This window comes from Rhinolophus hipposideros, assembly GCF_964194185.1.
Source record: "Rhinolophus hipposideros genome assembly, chromosome: 4".
In the NCBI taxonomy this organism is placed as follows: domain Eukaryota; kingdom Metazoa; phylum Chordata; class Mammalia; order Chiroptera; family Rhinolophidae; genus Rhinolophus; species Rhinolophus hipposideros.
In genome coordinates this window covers 99,518,977-99,541,841 of record NC_138050.1, presented here as the reverse complement: position 1 = coordinate 99,541,841, position 22,865 = coordinate 99,518,977, and positions in this window count along the sequence as shown.

Genomic DNA, 22,865 nt, shown 5'->3' with positions numbered 1-22,865 from the left:
ACATTTATCTACTAAACCCAAGAGAGGGAAACTGCCCATTATCACTGGGCAAATATTATTAGACAAAAATGCCCACTACTACTGTTATAGATTTCTTTACAAAAGTCAATAGCAATTATAAGTTGTAGATTTAAAAATCATATTCATAATAGTAACAAAAGATATAAAACACCTAGGGTAAATAGAAATCTGTAAGGCTTACATGAAGAAAACTATAGCACTTAGCTAAAGGGCATTCAAGAAAATATGAATATATCTTATTCCTGCATGGAAATCAAATCCTCACAGAGATGGTTTAAAATTTAAAGATTCAAAAGAAACTTGCAGACCTTAAAAAAACAGATCCCTCCAGTTCCATCTGTGAATAGTGTTACCAGAGAAAAAGAAAAGAGAATCATCATAGAAAGCATAGAGAGAAGTCATTGAAAAGAACTCATCCTCAGTTAAAAAAAAACAAGAAATCTCTCTTGGGTATCTGGAGAATTATTTATGGATATCAACTTGTCAAATTCTTCAACTACGGAGACATTTGATGTATAATAGAAACAGATAAAAAGGAGAGATATCATTCAAAGATTCAGAGTATAAGATTTCTAAACTTATATAATAAAGAGAACATGAACAATCCCTAAGAATAAAATGATCATGGATCTGTTAAAAACACGTGATTCTCACTAGACATCCATCATAATGCTTTAATGCCACCATTTATTTTGGATATTAGTTGTTGTTGGGTTTGGTTGGGTTGGATTGGGTTGTCGTTTGTGTTTAAGGCAGAAGAAAGTCTTTTGCAAACATAGAACCTGGAGAAATATTTTGATACAATCTGCATTTACAAAATAAACTACAAAAGATTGGAGCTGTAGAAAGGGACAGTAAGTGTAGCGATTTAGATGACTATAATAGCAACGGTGGTCCAATAACCTAAGGAAAGTATTATTGTTATGACATCTAAGACACTCAAAGCGAACAATGTGAAAATTGTTTCTGAACCAAATTTAAAGTTTGAAAATAATACTAAAAGAAAAACATGATCTTGATCGATATTAAAACTTGGTACATAGCAGAGAGCTCAAGAAATGTTAATTTCCTTATTTTCCTATACCCCCCAAAATTAGAAAAACAGAGAAACAAAGGAGAGATAGAAAGTAAATTTTCCTTTAAAAAAGACAAAAGCATATTTAAAAATTAGAAAGCAATTTTATTGATAAACTGAAGCAACCATTGGTTTTTAGCATTACCAAAAGTATTTGACTACCAGCATAACTGGGCTAGAAAAGAGAGAAAACAAATTTTAAAATCTGAAAATAAAGATCTATAATAACTAATAGGAAAAAGTGATTAAACTATCATCTGTAATTTATACACAAATTCTTAAACTTAACTGAAAATTTCAAATGTAAAACTGACATATGAATAGAAAACAAAATTTGAGAATTGTTCTATTGTTTCCAGTTTCCGAAAAGCTTTCCCTCCCTATTAGGTTGAGATACAGTCAAATACATTGTCTTCTCTTTGTAACCTAAATTACAATCATCCTGGCTCTCATGCAATCAGGCATAAACTTCAGCCTTTAACAAAGTACTGCTTGGCTCTCCCCCAAATTTTGGGGGTCCCTAGAACGTACTTCCAGGACGTTGCAATCAATCTAAGTTGTCGCTTCCTTTGCTTGCTGCCAGGCTCCGCTGATGACATTGCTCTTGCCCTTCCAGGATGCAGATCTTCTCAAAGCTGAAGATGTTGTGAGAAACGGACACACTCAGTGAATGGCCGCTCTCTTCCTCTTGATGGCCTGTCAGAGGGATCCCAGAGTGTACCAGAGCTCTGTTCCAGACTTTATTAAGTTCTCTCTTTTGGTTTACACAGCTTTGTTTCCTCAGGGCACCAACTATCTGGCTTGCTTGAGACTCTTCACATGGTGGCCACCACTCTCTTTGACTGTCAGACTCTCAGACTCATTGTGCCTGACTCCTTTATGGTGAGCTCTCTGCCACAGGGTCCGTATTCTTCTCATTGATCACCTCTCATCACAACCCCTACCCTCATAACTCACCCAACATCAGTTCTCCATGTATTTCCATGTATGTCTACAACATAAGTGGCAGCCAGATTTCATGCCCCCCACCCCATTTCCATACAAATGCAAGTGGGGGGTCAGGGGGCAGGGACAGTAAGTGCTACCTAACTCCACCTACTCAGTGGCTTCACACTTAGCTGTGACCTAGCGAACATGCCCTGCGTATTAATGAGGGCCCAATGTGGAACACAGAAACCCCTGGAGGTATTTCAGCAGATGGAACTTCATGCAGTGACAAAATGTAAGAGAGCTTTACACACACACGCAATGGATACCATTCTTCAATATAACCACCAATGCACTCCTAAATGTCAAATCCGTTGAACACTTTACAGCACTGACGTTCTTGATTTCTTTGCAATATTTCAACCTGTTGGACATTTGCTTTCTCCAGAAACTCTCCTTGCTTAGCTTCTCTGATACTTTTCTGCTCCCACACCTGTCCAACCACACTCTCATAGGCCCTTCACAAGTTCTTCTACTCCCATCTACTTTATCAGTTGATAAATATTTGCTGAATAAGTTAAATTACCATTGATAATCAGAAAGATTTATAACATGACTTAAGCATCTTTTTTTCTCTTTTTTTTCTCCAAATCTTTCACGCCCCAAATTGTTAGGCTATCAATACCTAAACACTTTGTCCCAGAGAGTTAATTTTTTTTTTCTTTGCTAAAGAGGAAACCTAGGCCTGGAAGTTAAGTCATGCATGTAAAGCTACCAAGTGAATTAAAATCAAAGCTCCAGTGGCTTTTATAGAAGCCTGACTCCTAGTTCTCAGTTCTGGTCAAGACAATAGTGCCTCTTTACAAGCAAGTAAAAATTCCAGGGAAGTGACAAAATGTCAGTAGGCATTGTTTCTTGTCATTTCCTTGTTTCTTTTTAAATTTAATTATTTGTTTGTTTGTTCTGTGAGAAAGAAGTTAAGAAAAAGCCATACGCCACATGCCTATTTCTATCTTGCCCATTTCCTTCTCTCTTCCACCCTAATAACATCCTTAGAGTTTTGAAAAGTAGTTTTCATTTAAATAGGTTTAACTTAGTGAGTTTATAATATAACAAAAAATATTCATTTGAATTATATTCATATAAATTCATTTGCATTAAAGCTTGCAATATAGCAAACTTAGTGATCTGAATATGTTTGGCTTACCTAATTTGTAAGATAACATGGGACCTTGTCACTGTAAATATCCAGCCTACTCCATTTTGGAGAACATTAATTGCCAATTTGAACGAACCTCCAGAAGTTGCTTGAGTGAATTATTTTAGTGCCCTATGGATTGGTTTCTGAGATTTACTCTTTTGGAAAAAACCAAACAACAACAATGAAAGTGAGGTGTGATGGCTCCCTAATTTGAAAGTCGTCTATGATCTGCTCTCAACCCCACTCCTTACTTCTCTGGCCTTTTCTCCCTCTGCTTTCCCCTCACTCACACTGCTCTTCCTTGCTGTACCTTAAATGTCCTGGCATCTCCCACCTGAGGACCTTCACATGGGCTGGTCCCTCTACCTGGAATGTTCTTTACTCAGAAATACTCGTGACTCACAACCTCGCCTCTTACAAACCTCTGCTCAAATGTCACCATTTCAACAAGGCCTATTCTGACTGCCCTACTTACCACTCAGCCTGTCCTCCCGCCTCGGGCACACCCTACTCTGCTTTGCTTTTTTTCTGTGGCACTTCCCATCTTTAAGCATTCCACGTAACATTTCTGTTCCTGTTCATTTTGTGGGTTTAGCACTTACTGTGAAGGGACTTTAAGCTGAACCTGAGTCTTACTCCCCCTTTTGAGAAAGAGGTTGGTAGGCGTTACCACCTGCTTACTCTGCTCAAAAAGCATCAGCCAAGAAGAAAGGGAGATGCACTCGGCTCAGCACTCCAGTCTTCCAAAGGGGCAGGCTCTTGGCATTTTCGGAGTAGGCATTTAGGCTATGACTTGCTCAGGGTTGTTGCGACACCGTGGAAGTCACACACCTTCCAACAAAACGGTCTGCTGAAGCACCGGTAACACCTGGGCGTGAGCAAAAGCCCTAACGCCGCTAACAGAAGCTGTGAGCCTTCAGCAAGCAGGACCTCTCTGGGGAGTATCCATGTGTATCCATTCACAGGAGGAGCACAGACCAGTGGGGTGAGTTGCCGTGGTCTCCTCGCCTCTCCAGACTCACATAAAGGCAAATCCGTACCTCTGCCGACTTTCTGGATGAAATGATAGTCAGAAGTATTGAAACAAGAGGAGGAAGAGGGGAATGCAATCTGGATAATCCGAAAATTATTAAGACTGGATCATACAACTAACTTTAGTACCTTTGCCTGGAAAGTACACAATGGGAAGATATACAGTATTCAATAAATGGTATTAAAACATTTGGAAAAACGTAACATTATGCCACCCATCTTATACCTTATAACTTGCACTGGAATAGATTCCAATAAAGTGTGAAATAGAAAAAGAAAGAAGTAATATAATGAAATGTGTATTAATATTCATCTATTATTAGACTGCAGTAAGCTGTTCTCAGTATGTAACTGAAGGCAGAAAAGAACAGATTTGACAGATTTCATGCCATACAAAACTTAATCTTTTATACAGAAAAAGACATAAACAGTTAAAAACAAAGCAAATCAAAAAAAAAAAAAAAAAAAAAAAACAAAGCAAATCAAGGAACATATTCAAAGGCCTAATTTCCTTCACACATAAAGGTCTTGTACAAATCAACATGAAAACAGAATGTTTAACAGAAGAAAATAGTCTGAGGAATGACCAAGCGATTCATGCAAAAAAAAGATGCCAAAAAGAAACGCAGAACAATCTAGCTTGACAAATGCCCAGTGCTGGTGAGTGTTGCAGGACATTGATCTTCTTAAATTCTTTTGGTGGGAGTGTAAGTTGATACATATTTGGAGAGACAGTGTGGCGATAAGAACCAAAATGTAAAATGGATATCCTTTGTAACATAGCAATTCTATATCTAGCAAAGTATATTATGGATCTCGTATAAATAATCAAGTGTGTGTTTACACGGATGATAAGGATGCTCATTGTCGCTCTAGTGGATAATCTGACAGATGGAAGGACCTAAATGTCCATCAACAGTGGACTGATTCAATAAGCAATGTTAGATATTGAGATGATGACACATTATACAACTGTAAAAAGGTCCTAGGTAGCTATACTGATTTGGAAGAAAAATATCCCTGATATTTATTGAATGAAAAAAGCAAGCTATAGAACAGTGGGCATAGAGGGAGTATTACCTGTAGGCAAAAAGAGAGAGAGAGAGATAGAGAGAGAGAGAGAGAGAGAGAGAGAGAAAGGATCTCTGCAATGTAGTGGGATAATCCCTGAAGTACTCACTAATGTGTTGGTCTCTCCCCATCCCAGCCAGCACCCACGCTGCTTCCACCTTTCGTGCCTCATAGGCAGGAGCCAGGACAGACCCAGTCCTCAGGGGAGCAGGGCCACAATTGAAGAGAGAACAAAAGAACTAATTCTCAGCTTTTTAGTTTCAAAATAGATTTTTGAAATTCCTGGCAGAGACAATAGGTTAAACAATAGCATTAGAAAAAAATGAATGTTGATATAAGAGCCAGTCTTCCTGCTTTAAAGTAGATCAAACTGTTCCAGGAGAGGAGAGCCGGTGGGAACGATGCAGTGGTGAGGGTCAGGACAGTACCCACCGAGGGGCGGGGCGGAAGACCACACGAGTAGTGCCCCTTTCCTGTCTGGGCCCCTCTAAGTTCCCTTTGCTGTCATGGCCAGGTAGGGTACGGTGTGCCAGGCAGATGGGACTGGGGCAGCTTTACTGGCTGGGCCCCAGGGAGCAGCCTCAGGGATCTTGCAGAGAGTCAGCAGCCAGTTGAGATGTCTGGGCCGGCATCAGTCGTCACCATTGGCAGATGCAGCCCCAGCCACCTGGCCTGTGCCACATGCCGACGGAGGCTGATGGCAGCAGCAGCCCAGAGCAGCACGTGGTGGGCACTGCGGCAGACGCCTGCGTGTTCAGCTCTGACCCATGGCTGGCCGCCTCCTCCACCACGGCTCCGTGCCATCCGTCTTGAATCTAGAACAATCCAGGGCCAGGGGAGCAGAGAGGAAACTCCTCAGTTGACCAAGATTCAGAAAGCAAAGAAACGGACAATCCAATTGTGTCAGTTCACTCACTCCTTTATATTAATCCTGCAAAAGCCTGAAAATGTAACCGTTTTGTAAAAGATTTAATTTTTTTAGAGTAGTGCTGGGTTCCCAGCCAACTGGAGGAGAAGGTCAGAGACTTCCCACAGCCCTGCCCCCACACCTGCACTGTGAACACCCCCACCGGAGTGGTACCTTCGTCCTAATTAATGAACCTACACCGACTAGTCATTATCGCTCAGAGTCCACCATTTACCTCAGGGTTCCCTCTTGGGGTTGTACATTCAACGGGTGTGGACAGATGTATTATTAGGACATGTCCCCATCATGAAGGTATCATTCGCAGATAGTATTTTCACCAAATGTAACTTCAAAAAAGTCTGATTGGAACGAGCTTTGCAAACGACTGTCCACAATTGACCGGTATCCTTGAGCTATTTTTCCCCAGGTGAGTTCCCCAGGGTGGTACCTGACAGACGAAAGAACACCTGAGTCCTCAGCCAGGGTTTCCACGTACACTGTTTATGCCAGGCCTCTTCCTAGAGAGCTGAGTGCAAGGGCCAGTAGCAAAACTTTTAACAATGTCAGAAAGACTGTTTTTATTGCTATTACTGTCGTTATTGTCATCGATATTCTTATTAGTGGGACTGCAGGAGGGTGAGAAAAATGAAGTGTCATTTGAGCCAAGTTCAGACAGATATCTGGGGGGAAATGAATTCCAAGCTGAGGGATTGACAAGAGCCAAAGCCACCAGGTGGGAGCCTGAGGCATCTGAGGACACTAGGAGGCCACAGAGAACGCATGGGGCCAGGCATTGGGTCTCTCGGCCATCGGGAGGATGCAGGTTTCACTCTGAGTGAGGTGAGAAGCCCAGGGCAGCGAGTGTTGTCAGATACAACTTAGAATTTAAAATCTTCATGGGCCGCTGGGGTCTGAGTGGACTGTCGGGCGAGGGCCGACGGGGGCGAGTCAAAGGCTAGTGCAACACACAATCTGTGCGAGGTAGAGGGTTTGCCTTTCTCTGGGGCTGCCTGGAAACTGCCCCCAGGCGTCTTAGTTCCCTCTTTTAGGCAGGCTTCATTGTCATTTTAATTTAATCTCACCACATAGAAATGGTGGGGCTGGAGGTGGTAAGTGGGTCATTAGCCAAAAGCATATTTTACCTGTGTGATGTTCATAATCAAATAACAACGGCTGAGAGAGAGGAGAAAAATGGCGGCGTGAGGTGAGCCTCTGTAACGCTCCCCTGGAATTTACAATGAATCGGACAACAATAACTCCACAAAGGACTCCTTGCACAGCACACAGGCAAGACGAAGAGGCCGACTACTGAATTCACCTCCAGGTGGGTGAATCGCGCGAGCGGGGGAGGAGGGAGAGGAGAAGTGCGGAGACGGAGCCGCGCGGGCGCAAGACACAGACCTAGCTCAGTGCTCGGAGCCCGCTGCTCCCGGATCTTCCGCAGCTGCGGGAGAGGGAAGGACTCGGACTGCTAGGGCTCCGCTTACGGCCCACAGGGCTGAGGGGGCAGCATATAACATGGCTGAACCCAACGCTCGCTCACGGCAGACCTCGGAGCAAAGACTGAGGGAAGAGGGCTGAAATCGGTGGTTTAAGCCCTCACTGCCGAGCGGAGAACAGAAGCCCTAGGCACGGAGACTAGCCGCCACCTCCCTACCCTCCCGGAGCTCGCCCCGCCCCCACCTGCCCGGTGCTAGAAGCGATAAAGTAGCAGTGTCGGATCAAAGGACAGAATATTTGCTGCTCTGAGAACTGTGGACCGCAGACACAGATTCCCAGCTCAACTAGCTCCGGCAAAGGGGAGGGAGCTGTGGAAGCAGGACTGGCTGTGGTGGTGGTCGCTGCCATTGCTCTGGGCCACCTCTCACAACTCACCCCGCCCCTGGCCCCACCTATCTGGGCGGATCCCTGCAGGAGTAAACAGAACTGCTGAAACAAACGGGCTCTGAATCTGGTGCAGAAAGAGCTTTGGAACTCCAAAAGCTCTTCGCATACCTATCAACCTGTTGCAGAAGACACTCCTGTAGATGTCTAGGAAGAGAAATAGTAAATCAGTGATTGCCATGAATAACCAAGGCAACAAGATAGCTCAGAAAGAAAGTGAAAAGTCTCCAGAAAAGGAACTTAGAGATATGGACCTTTGTGATTTAAATGACAGAGAATTCAAGATCGCAATTCTGAAAAAACTGAACGAGATGCAAGAAAACACAGAAAGGCAGTTTAATGAACTCAGAAACACAATCAAAGAACACCATGAGCATTTTACAAAAGAGACTGAAATCTTGAAAAAGAACCAAATAGAATTTCTGGAGATTAAGAACTCAATAGAAGAAATTAACAATAAAATATCCAGCTTAGGTAGTAGAGTTGACCAGATGGAGGAAAGAATCAGTGACATCGAAGATAGGAACCTGGAATTTACACAGAGGGAAGAAGAAAGAGACTTGAGACTTAAAAGAAATGAAAGAACTCTACAAGAACTTTCTGACTCCATCAGAAAGAGCAATATAAGAATAATGGGCATACCAGAAGGAGAAGAAAGAGGGAAGGGAACAGAGAATATATTCAAACAAATCGTCGATGAGAACTTCCCAAACTTGTGGACAGAACTGGACCCTCGAATCCAAGAAGCAAATAGAACACCTAATTACCTCAATCCCAACAGGCCTTCACCAAGGCACATTGTATTGAAGCTGTCTAAAATCAATGACAAAGAAAGAATCCTCAAGGCAGCCAGGGAAAAGAAGACGGTAACTTACAAAGGAAAGCCCATTAGATTATCATCCGATTTTTCAGCAGAAACTCTACAAGCTAGGAGGGAATGGAACCAAATATTCAAACTATTGAAAGAGAGAAATCATGAGCCAAGAATAATATATCCAGCAAAGATCTCCTTTAGATATGAAGGAGGAATAAAGACCTTTCCAGACATCCAGAAGCTGAGGGAATTTTCTAATACACTACCTGCACTACAAGAAATACTAAAGGAGGCTATTAGACCACCATCAACAGGGACAACTTGTGGCACCCGAAACATAAAAAGGGGGAGCGTAAAGGCCTGAACTGGAATATGGGAATAGAGAAAGTAAGCGGACTGAAGAAACTGGAATACTCTAAATATCAAACTTTCTTTTACATAAACTCAAGGGTAACCACTCAAAAAACATCCAAATCTGAAATATATACTGTAATAAAAGAAGAAATAGAGGGAAACATCATAGAATACCACCACACAGAAATAACAGACAACAACAAAAAGGCAAAGAAACAATGGAGACACAGCCTTACCAGAAAACTAAAGACAGAATGACAGGAAATCCTCACATATCAATAATCACCCTAAACGTAAATGGACTGAACTCACCAATAAAGAGACACAGAGTAGCAGATTGGATCAAAAAACTAAACCCAACCATATGCTGCCTACAAGAGACACATCTCAGCTACAAGGACAAGCATAGACTCAAAGTGAAAGGGTGGAAATTGACACTCCAAGCAAATGGTACCCAGAGAAAATCAGGTGTAGCCATAATGATTTCCGATGAAACAGACTTCAGGGTGAAAAAGATAACAAGAGACAAAGATGGACATTTCATAATGGTAAAGGGGACTATACAACAAGAAGACATAACAGTCATCAATATTTATGCCCCCAATCAGGGAGCACCGAAATATACCAAGCAACTACTAACAGAACTAAAGGGAGAAATTGACCAAAACACAATTATACTAGGGGACTTAAATACATCATTGACAGCTATGGATAGATCATCCAAACAGAAGATAAATAACGAAATCGCAGCCCTAAATGACACATTAGATGAATTGGACATAATTGACATATATAGAGCACTTCATCCTAAAACATCAGACTATACATTCTTTTCTAGTGTACATGGAACATTCTCAAGGATAGACCATATATTGGGACACAAAATCAGCCTCAGCAAATTTAAGAAGATTGAAATCATACCAAGCATATTCTCTGATCACAAAGCTTTGAAATTGGATATCAACTGCAAAAAGAAAGCAGGAAAAAACACAAATGCATGGAGATTAAACAACATACTTTTAAAGAACGACTGGGTCAAAGAAGAAATTAGAGGAGAGCTCAAAAGATACATAGAAACAAATGACAATGAAAATACATCCTACCAAAATTTTGGGGATGCCGCGAAAGCAGTTTTAAGAGGGAAATTTATATCATTACAGGCCTATCTCAAGAAACAAGAAAAATCCCAAATAAATAATCTCATGTTACACCTTAAAAAACTAGAAAAAGAAGAACAAGCGAAACCCAAGGTCAGCAGAAGAAAGGAAATAACAAAAATCAGAGCAGAACTAAATGAAATAGAGAACAAAAAGACAATAGAAAAAATTAATGTGACAAAAAGCTGGTTCTTTGAAAAGATTAACAAAATCGACAAACCCTTGGCTAGACTCACTAAGATAAAAAGAGAGAAGACACTAATTAACAAAACCAGAAATGAAAAAGGGGAAGTTATCACGGACACCACAGAAATACAAAGGATTATCCAAGAATACTATGAAGGACTATATGCCACCAAATTTAATAACTTAGAAGAAATGGACAAGTTCTTAGAAACATATAGCCTTCCAAGGCTGAATCATGAAGAACTGGAAAATCTTAACAGGCCGATCACCAGTAAGGAAATTGAATCAGTCATCAAAAACCTTCCCAAAATCAAAAGTCCTGGACCAGATGGCTTCACCAGTGAATTCTACCAAACCTTCAAAGAGGATCTAATACCAATCCTGCTCAAACTCTTCCAAAAAATTGAAGAAGAGTCAGTACTCCCTAACTCATTTTATGAGGCCAACATTACCCTGATACCAAAACCTGGTAAGGACAACACAAAAAAAGAAAACTACAGACCTATATCTCTGATGAATACAGATGCTAAAATCCTAAACAAAATTCTAGCAAATCGAATACAACAATGCATTAAAAAGATTATTCATCATGACCAAGTGGGGTTCATCCCCGGGGCACAAGGATGGTTCAACATTCGCAAATCCATCAATGTGATACATCACATAAACAAAATAAACGACAAAAATCATATGATTCTATCAATTGATGCAGAAAAAGCATTTGATAAGATACAACATCCATTTATGATTAAAACACTTACTAAAATTGGTATAGAAGGAAAATACCTCAACATAATAAAGGCCATATACGACAAGCCCTCAGTTAATCTCATAATTAATGGTGAAAAGCTGAAGCCCTTTGCTCTACGTTCAGGAACACGACAAGGTTGTCCCCTATCACCTCTGCTTTTCAACATAGTGTTGGAAGTCCTCGCCAGAGCTATCAGGCAAGAGAAAGAAATAAAAGGCATCCAAATTGGGAATGAAGAAGTTAAATTGTCACTCTTTGCAGATGACATGATGCTATATATAGAAAACCCTAAAGACTCCACCAAAAAGCTATTAGAAACAATCAATGAATACAGTAAAGTTGCTGGCTACAAAATCAACGTACAAAAGTCCATTGCTTTCCTATATACCAACAATGAAATCTCAGAAAAAGAGATAGAAAAAACAATTCCTTTTGCAATTGCAGCAAAAAGAATAAAATACCTAGGAATAAACTTAACCAAGGATGTGAATGATTTATATACTGAAAACTATAAGACATTTTTGAAAGAAATTGAAGAAGACACAAAGAAATGGAAAGACATTCCGTGCTCATGGATTGGAAGAATCAACATAGTTAAAATGGCCATATTACCCAAAGCCATATACAGATTTAATGCAATCCCCATTAAAATCCCAATGGCATTTTTTAAAGAAATAGAACACAAAATCATCAGATTTGTTTGGAACCACAAAAGACCCCGAATAGCCAAAGCAATATTAAAAAAAAGAACAATACTGGAGGTATCACACTCCCTGATTTTTCCTTGTACTACAGGGCTACAATAATAAAAACAGCTTGGTATTGGCGGAAAAACAGACACATAGACCAATGGAATAGAATTGAGAACCCAGAAATAAAACCACATAAATATGGACAGATAATTTTTGACAAAGAAGCTAAAAACATACAATGGACGAAAGACAGCCTCTTCAATAAATGGTGCTGGCAGAATTGGATAGCTACGTGCAAAAGAATGAAACTGGACTGCTATCTGTCACCATGTACCAAAATTAATTCAAAATGGATCAAAGACTTAAGCATAAGACCTGACACAATAAACTGCATTGAAGAAAACATAGGTACTAAACTTATGGACCTTGGGTTCAAAGAGCATTTTATGAATTTGACTCCAAAGGCAATGGAAGTAAAAACTAAAATAAACAAATGGGATTATATGAAACTGAAAAGCTTCTGCACAGCAAAAGAAACTATTGACAAAATAATGAGGCAACCAACTGAATGGGAGAAGATTTTTGCAAACAGTTCCTCTGATAAGGGGCTAATATCCAAAATATACAAGGAACTCATGAAACTCAACAACAAAAAAACAAACAACCCAATTGAAAAATGGACAGAGGACCTGAAGAGACATTTCTCCAAAGAGGATATACAAATGGCAAATAGACATATGAAAAAATGCTCAACATCGCTAATCATCAGAGAAATGCAAATGAAAACCACAATGAGATATCACCTCACCCCAGTCAGACTGGCTATCATCAACAAAACAAATAGTAACAACTGTTGGAGAGGCTGTGGAGAAAAAGGAACCCTCATACACTGTTGGTGGGAATGCAGACTGGTGCAGCCGCTATGGAAGGCAGTGTGGAGGTTTCTCAAGAAATTACGAATAGAATTACCATATGACCCAGCAATCGCTCTCCTGGGTATCTACCCAAAAAATATAAAAGCATTTCTCTATAGAGACACGTGTACGCCAATGTTCATTGCAGCTTTGTTTACGGTGGCCAAGACATGGAAACAACCAAAATGTCCTTCGATAGATGAATGGATAAAGAAGTTGTGGTACATATACACAATGGAATACTATTCGGCGTTAAGGAAAGATGATATAGGAGCATTTGTGACAACATGGATGGATCTCGAGAGAATAATGCTAAGTGAACTAAGTCAGACAGAAAAAGCAGAGAACCCTATGATTTCACTGATATGTGGTATATAAACCAAAAAGAACAAGACAAACAAATGAGAAACAAAAACTCATAGACACAGACAATAATTTAGTGGTTACCAGAGGGTAAGGGGGTGGGGGGTGGGTGATGAGGGTAAAGGGGATCAAATATATGGTGATGGAAGGAGAACTGACTCTGGGTGGTGAACACACAATGGGATTTATAGACGATGTAATACAGAATTGTACACCTGAAATCTATGTAAATTTACTAACAATTGTCACCCCAATAAAATTAATAAAAAAAAAATAACAACGGCTTTGGGGTGGCAATTACAGAAAGGTACAGGCAGGAAGACCAGCAATAGGGCAGTTAAGGCAACAGAGACTGAGGGAATCAGGAGGGAACAGCCAGCCTTGAACGATGTGATGGAGACAGAGGAGTCTGGGTTCACAGCTGAGTTAGTGTGGCTGGTGACATGCAGTTCAGAAGCACTGCCTGAAAATGCCATCACTAAGGCCGCTGTGAATCGGCCTACCGTTCATTTATTTTGTGAAAGCACTGGGCTTCTGTGTGTGCATCATGATGTCGTTTCTGGCAGCGGAATTACTGCTGGAAATCAGTTACTCAGAACACAAGGAGATACTTTTCCAAAGGGCTGCCCTCAGTGGAATGGACAGTGGGAGGCGGCTTGTTTCGTCACATGGAAGAACTTCAAGCCCAGGCTGGAACGACCACTTGCAAGGGCTGCAGCAGAAAGAATCTATGTGCATTGGTCTGCTAGGGCTCAGACAATAGAAATGCCTTCTCTCCCGGTCCTGGAGTCTAGGAGTCCACGACCCGGTGTTGGCAGGTTTGGTTTCCTCCGCAGCCTCTCCTCCTATAGATGCAGTCATCTGCTGCTGTTTCCCCACGTGGTCATTCCTCATGCCTATTTGTGTGTCCACATTCCCTCTTCTTACAAGAACACCAGTCCAGTTGGGTTGGGGCTCACCCTAACGGCCTCATTTTCACTTAAGCACATTTTTGAGTGCGTACCTTCTACACAACAGTTACATTTTGAGGTGCTTGGGGTTAGGGCTTCGGCCTGTACATTTGAGAGAGATACAATTCAGCCCAGAACACAGTGATTCTATATGTTTTTAAGAACCACAAACACACATGACCAAAAATGGATTCATATTCCAAGGGGTAAGTGTAGAAGAAGTATAGAGATGAAATTGAAATGCACTAAAATACATTGATAAGCGAAAAAATTTTTGCTTCATAGTAGGTTAAAGAAAACCACTTCCCCAAAGAGTTAAATCACTGTCAAATCATTTCAAGCTGGGTTAATTGCCAAATACTTCAGCAAGATCCAGTGGGGGAGATAACAACAGCTATTATCTTAAAAAGAACACATTTCTTTGAAATGCTATTATGTTTTTGAAGCACATAAAAGGTTTCCAAGGAGAGTCCCTTTCGTGTAATGATGCAAATTGAACCGAGTGCTATATATCATTTCTGGAGTGACAACTGTGGGTAAAGTCAGAAAAACCCAAAGGCTGCACGCTATTTTAAGGTAAATTTTCTTGAACTAGAAGACTTAAGATAGCTTCTGAAGACGGATCACAAAGCTTTATAAAACTGAGACAATTAAGAGAGGAAACAGCAGGTTTTAGAACCTTGCGGGTTTCCTACTGTTTATAGCGCACAGATCCAAAGACAGCTGTATTTTAAGTTTTTAAATATTCATTCTGTGTGAAAATCTTCTCTATGTTCTTTGCCTTAACGAAACAGACTAGGAAAGGAGTATCGGTAGCCTCATGGAACTCCTTAAAAGAAAATGATTTGTGCCAAGGGTACCTGAGTGTCTAGATTTTTTGAATATAAATAAAAGAACTTGGAAAAGAATAGCAGAATGAGAAGTATTAAAATGGAAGAAAAATGAGAAAAAGCTAATCTACTATTTCTTATTTCGCCTAAATCACTCTTTTAATTCCTGGCACTGTTCCCCTCCAGGGATTTATTTATGCTCTATTGCAATTGTTTCTCCTGAGATTGGTATTTGAAGCGTATGAAACTGAACATCTGCAAGTGCCTTGGCAGTGGGAAATTTTTCATATGTGAATCCATTAGACGTCTGCCTTCATTGCAGCTCTAAATGCACCCGGCTCCAACAAAGCTCTAGGCCAAGCAGCAAATATCTCTGAACTGGGTAGGTGCCGCTGTGATGAGAACTTCCTACATAATTACGTGCTAGGGGATCACACCATCTACTCAGAAGTATGCGCTCTTTAAGGCTGTTTTGAAGAAATCCCCTGTGACATCCTGATAAAGGATCATCGGATGTTTGTTTTCATACTCCCTGCACCCAGCCTACTTAGGCTCCCATCTCCCATGCTCCATCTTGCTTATAAACATCCTGAGGAAGGTGAAAACAGTTCAAAGGCAGCACCTCAGCTGATTCCAGCCTCACCACTGTCTCCCAGGTGCTTTGTACTAGTTGTATCCCCTAAAGAACCGTTGCTCTGTTTTTGTTCACAGCGAGTCTGTGACAGTACATCCCAGCTCCAGTGAGGACTTAGTCTCACGGCCACACTGCGGTGCACAACAAGCAAAGAGCCCACCCTGTGTTTGTGACTCACTTTTCTGATGATTTTCCAATAACAGTCTATATTTGCAATGCATTATTCACATTTTGTACCTTCACAAAGTGAAAAGTGTAGCAGTAGGAATAGCCAGCACTCAGCAAAAGTGACATGCGCCAAAGGTCTGAGCGCCTTCCTTATTTTCTTCTCTTCTCTTCCCTTCCCTTCTCTTCTCTCCTCTCCTCTCCTCTCCTCTCCTCTCCTCTCCTCTCCTCTCCTCTCCTCTCCTCTCCTCTCTCTCTCTCTCTCTCTCTCTCCCTCTCTCTCCTTTCCCCACTACCTGCTTTTACATATTTTACATGGTATTTATTGTAATCCAAGCCCTATGTCAGGGCACTGGGCACTAAAAGATGCAAAGATGAATAAGGAAAAGCAGCAATGATAATCCAATAGAATAAATGCCACGACAATCATAGAGACTGGATACAATTAGAGCATGCACTGGTTTGGGTACACCCACCTACTCAAAGATGTTTGACTTTTAAATCCGAGCCTAAGAAATAGATTTGGGTACAGATAGTTTCTTTGGGTGGTCATGCCAGGAAGTAGAGGTGAGGAAGTATGGACAGTGAAAGAGGGAAGCAGAAAAACTAATAAAAGATGTCAATGAGCAATGATGACCTCAGGGGCCAGTCCCACTGGAGACCCTCTGAGGGACTGTGTAGAAAGGGGACCATCCCACTGGAGGGTCCACTGACTCCTGTCTCCTATTAACTGGGGGTTGCCTACTTGGGTATTTGCTTCTACCACATTTCCATGTTGCTTCTACAAGCAGGCTGAGCAGTTTCCTATTGACTCAGAGAAAGCTCCAAGGGAGAAAAATGCAGAGACACTTCAGACTTGATTTGGGGTGGGACAGTGCACATGAAACTGTCCCCAGATAGGCCAAGAAGATGAGGCACAGTGCATCGCAAGTATTTGCTACAGAGAAAACCAGGGGGTTCCTAATTTGATCTTGGGAGAAGAAGAGGAGGTTTCCTAGAGGAAACAAAGTCTAAGCTAAATCTCAAAGAAAGAGTAGGAGCAAGCAAAGGACAAAGAAGGCATTACAATACACAGAAGAGCTTGAACAAAAAGGGAGATTGCACCATCGGAAAAGTGCAAGTATTTGGGTCATCTGGATGATGTGAGAGAATGGAGAGAAAGAGATAACTCCAGGGGGGATTTGGCAGGTAGACTGATAGGACTTGTTAAAGATAAGAAATGTTTTAATAGGAGTAAAGGAGAGAAAGAAGTTCCTGGTTAGTGTGACAGAGTAGGTGGATACACGGGGAGGGATAGAGACCTATTTGTGAGGTGAGGAACATGATGAGTTTGCTTTGCATTTGAAATGACTAAGATGCCTGTAGAACATACAAGGTGCACAAATCCCATAAATAGTTGGATGTTTAGAATTATGAATCCATTAGATACCTGCCTTTATTACATTTATTTAAGATCTGGGTGCATCTGGCCACATATTAACTATGTCTGAGTTCAGGGAAGAGGTGAGGGCTGGAAATACAGATCTATATAAACCTCCTCCCCAAGGGGTTACCTAAGGTCTAGGTGAGATCATGAAGGGATAACGTGTAGAACAAGGAAAGAAGAGAGTTGAGGGCACGACCTCCATGTTTAAATGGCAGGAGGAGAAAGAGACCTTTGTGATGGCTGTTGAGAACCTGTGGTTAGAGGTGTAGAAGGAAAACCATGAGAAAGTAGTAAGATGGAAAGCAAGGAAGAGAGGGTATCAAAAAGAGAGAGGTCAACAATGACACACTGCAGAAAGGTCAAGGCAGATAAAGGTGAAAAGTAGCCTGTGGATGTAGGACAGGGAAGTTGTGGTGACCACGGCGTAGTGAGGAATTGCTATGACTGTTCCCTTTGCGTGGCTTTGTGTCCACTTTTTAATTTAATCCTTGAATGCGCCCTCTGAATTGTTACCACCATTTTTGTCTGAGTTTTACAAATGAGGTGTGTAAGGCACAGAAAGATTATGTCACAAGGCTAGGAAATGGTAGAACCAAGATTGACATCAAGCCCAATGTTCCACTATGATACCTCATGGATGGCAGGAGCTGGAGGAAGGACACCTTTTTCATGGAGACAGGATGGAAGAAGGTAAGGAAGGGCTGGGTAGAAGCAGACGTTTGTTGTGTGGAAGTGGCGAAAGTTTTTATAATTCACGTCAGCCTCTGTTTTCTCTATTAAGATGACCAGTTCCTCTTCTGAGACAAAGAAAGGTAGCATGAAGATATGGTAGGGAAACAGGACAGAGACAAAACTTTGGAATACCTGATGAAGGAAGAAGCAGACATCTCTAATTCTGGGACCTCAAAGCCCTTTTGCTTTTGAGAACTATCTTTCCTCTCACACCATCTACCCAGCTAAAATTGAATCAGACACGTTACCATTTTCTCCTGAGATAACATCAGTGCTTTAACGTCTCAGATCATCCCTTGGGCCAAATGGTTGACCTATCCCAGACCTGGCAGCAGGCTCAAGGAAGCCTGAGTCTCTCGCTCTGAATTCAATGGGGTGAATGCATTGCTCTCCCATATGGGTCCTTGAATGTTTCAGATTATGAAACAGCTCATATTGTCCATGAATTCCACACACACACCTCCCTACACTGTCCCTGCTAGTTGGTCCTGCCCAGAAACTTGGTGACACTTGATGGGCTGCACATAGCTCATTTCCATAATGGTGGTGCCGATACAATGGAGTGGCCATTCCCTGCTACAATATGACTTAACCTTCTGAAAACTATCTTTCCTTCAGTATAAAGATTGTGAAATATAGTGCTCCCCCAGTGGTGCGGAAGTAGGGTTGTCACCTGCCAAGATTGTGAAATATAAAAGTCTAGGGATGTTTGTGGCTGTGGGGCTTCAAGGGTATCAATATATAAACTGCTGTGTGTGTGTGTGTGTGTGTGTGTGTGTGTGTGTGTGTGTGTGTGTATTCTGGGACTTCAAGCTCAGAATCAACTGAGAAATAGATGTGGGACTCAGACAATTGGAGATCAAGATGTCACATTTTTTACTGATCAAAGTCAGCCTGGAGATCATAGCAGAATATATAATACATGGGCCTGCTTTTGTTCCACCCTTGAATTAAACAGAATTACCCACCCAGTCACAACTGCACAAGAGCTGGCGCCCCCCATGGGTGTCTAACCTTTTAAACTTATTGCTTGGAGAGGCGGAAAATGTGTGCACTCTGCAGGCCAACTGATGCCAAAAAGAAAGGAAAAAGGATGCAGCTGAACCACATATATTCCATCCTTTTCCCCAAACTGCAAAACAGATAAATACTGCTTACCTTGGTTTGAGATTGGGGAACTAGATTGCAGAGAAAGGCAGTGTTACTTCAAAGTAGTATCTCCACATGAAACAAGAGGGAAGGGTGAGGGCCCCATCCCCACACCATTGGTATTTTCTTTCTAAGTGAACCAGAGAAGCAGATGAAACTGTCTGTAAGAAGGAGAAACAGACAAACAGGGAGAGCTAGAGACAGAAACAAGGCAAGTGAGAGATATAGACAGAGTCCTGATATCATTTGAGGCTCTGGTTCAGTTGTTCCTCCTGGTTGCCCCAGTAGGAGCTGGAATAGGAGACCAGGAGGCAGAGAAAATCTGAGGTGGTGCCCAAGAATCATCAGAATGGAAGATCTTATATCTTCATAATGAAATTGATCCAATTAACTATTATAAAGAAATAACATACTTGTCTCTTTTAAAAATATATTACAGGTTGAGATCCAAGATGGCAGAGTAGATAAACACTGTGCCCACTTCCTTCCGAGAACACATTAAAATTACAACTAAATTATAGAACAATAAACATAGCGAATCATCTGAAGCCTAGCTGAATAGAAGTACTATAACTCAGGATATAAAGAAGAAGCCACACTGAGGCTGGTAGGAGGGGTGGAGATGTGAAACAGGCTGGGCCCAAACCTCCATGTGGCAGTTGACAATCAGGAGGGATATTTTGGCCACAGAGGTTTCCCCTGGAGGAACGAGGGCCTCCAGCCCCACATCAGGCTCCCCAGCCCAGAGAACTGGTGCCAGGAAGAGGAGCCCCCACATGTGGCTGCAAAACACAGTGGGTTTTTTTTGCTGAGTAGCTCTAGGCTCAGCACTGGCACCACAGCAGAGTCTACATTAACCTGGTGCCCACAACTCTTCCCACTCTAGTGACTCCCTGAGACCCTGCCTCACCCACAAGGCTTTATCAGAGGCTGAACCCTAAGGGAGCTAGCAGGTGGCAGCAGGTCTCAGGGTGTCCTGGCTTATTGTGGAGCTACCCCAGACCTGGTACTGATGGCAGATGTCTTCAGTTCGCAGCGTGACCTCTCCCAAGTGCCGCCAGGTTTAGCACAGGTAGGGAACAACTGTGGACTGCTTTGTAGCTCCTACCAGGTAGCCCACAGCCATTCACAGGCAGTGGGTGACCTGGGCCTGCACCAGAGCCCCGCCCAAGAGGCTCCAGAACCAACATACTTGGAGGTTGGCTTCAAACCACAGCAGAGCACCGCCCAATTAACCCCATAAGTGGAACACACAAAGGATGGTCTCAATAGGCACCAGAGCCTACTAGGTTGAATCCCTCTCAGTGGGGTAAGCTCCCTGCACAGTAGCTTGTAAGCTATGGACATGGCCAAACCCCACAGTCAATTAGCCTGAGGGTCAATCCCACCCACTGACATGTCAATAGCAATCAATGCTCAACTGTAACGGGAGGGATACACACTGGAGCAGGTGACAAGGGAGATGGTGCCAGGGCCCCACAGGGCACTTGCTACATAAGGCCACCTGGCCAAGACTGGGAGACATAGCAGATCTAACTTATACATAGAAACAAACACAGAGGGGCAGCCAAAATGAGGAAACAAAGAAATGTATCCCCAATGAAAGAATAGGAGAATACTCCAGAAAATAACTAAAATGAAATGGAGGCAAACAACCTTCCAGATATAGAGTTCAAAACAATGGTTATAAGGATGCTCAAGAAACTTAGTGAGAACTTCACAAAGAGATAGCAAGCATAAAAAAGGACATAGAAACCATAAAAAAGAACCAGTCTGAAGTGAAGAATACAGTAACTGAAATGAAGAATGCACTAAAAGGACTCACTAGCAGACTAGTTGAAGCAGAGGATCAAATCATTTGGAAGACAAGGTAGCAGAAAACAACCAATCAGAACAGAAAAAAAAAATCCAAAAAAATGAGGATAGTTTAAGAGACCTCTGGGACAACATCAAGTGTAACAACATTTGCATAAAAGGGGTACCAAAAGGAGAAGAGAGAAAACAAGGGATTGAGAATCTATATGAAGAAACGATGGCTGAGAACTTTCCCAACCTGATGAAGGAAATAGATATATAAAGTTCAGGAAGTGCAGAGAGTCCCAAACAAGATGAACCCAAACAGGTCCACACCAAGACACATTATAATTAGAATGGCAAAAGTTAAAGACAAAGAGAGAATCCTAAAAGCAGCAAGAGAAAGGTAACTAGTAACTAAAAGCAGCAAGAGAAAGGTAACTAGTAACTAAAAGCAGCAAGAGAAAGGTAACTAGTAAGTAAAAGCAGCAAGAGAAAGGTAACTAGTAACTAGCAAGAGAAAGGCAACTTATGGGAGCTCCCATAAGACTGTCAGCTGATTTCTCAACAGAAACTTTGCAGGCCAGAAGGGATTGGCACAAAAAATTCACCATGATGAAACCTACAACCAAGATTACTCTACCCAGCAAGGCTATCATTTAAAATCAAAGGACAGATAAAGAGCTTCCCAGACAAGGAAAATCTAAAGGAGTTCATCACCATCAAACCAATATCACAAGGAATGTTAGAAGGACTTCTTTAAGATGGAAAAAAAGGAATAATAAAATGGCAATAGCTACATATTTATCAACAATTACTTTAAACGTAAATGGATTAAATGCTTCATTCAAAAGACACAGGAGGGCTGAATGGAAAAGAAAACAAAACCCTTACATATGCTGCTTACAAAAGACTTCAGATTGAAAGACACACACAGATGGAAAGTAAATGGAAAAAGATATTTCATGAAAACAAAAAAGCTGGAGTAACCATGCTTACACGAGATAAAATAGATTTTAAAACAAAGGCTATAACAAGAGACAAAGAAGGATTTAGTAATCCCACTTTTGGGTACTTATCCAAGGAAACCCAGAATGTTACTTTGAGGGGACATGTACATCCATATGCTCATAACAGCATCATTTGCAGTGGCTGTGATGTGGAGGCAGCCTGGGTATCCAGCCTGGGTGTTTGTCAGTGGATGAATGGATAACGAGGACGTGGTACATATATACAATGGAATATTACTCGGCCACGGAACGGAATGTGTTCTTGCCATTTGTGGTGGCATGGATGGACCTGGGGGGTACTGTGCTGAGTGGAATGTCAGATAGAGAAAGACAGATGCACTGTGATTTTGCTTATATGTGGAATCTAAAGAACAAAATAAACAAAGAAAATGAAGCTAAACTCATAGATACAGAAAACATTTTGATGTTTGTCAGATGGAAGAGGGGTTGGGGGTGTGGGTGAAAAAAAAGGAAGGGATTAAGAAGTACAAATTGGTTGTTAGAAAGTAGTTATGGGAATGTAGGGTATAACATAAGGAATAAAGTCAATAATGTTGTTTGGTGTCAGATGGGTACTAGATTTGTTGGGGTGATAGACGGGAGGGGGTTGCAGCAAGATGAAAAAAGTGAAGGGCTTAAGAAGTACAAATTGGTAATTACAAAATGTGGATGGGGGAGGGGGATTCACAGTGTGAGGGATATAAATGCTGAACGTCTAAGTATTACCTTGTCTTGTACACCTGAAACTAATAAATTAAAAAATAAAGTCATGGGGATGTAAAGTAAAGCATGGGGAATATAGTCAATGATATGGTAATAGGTATGT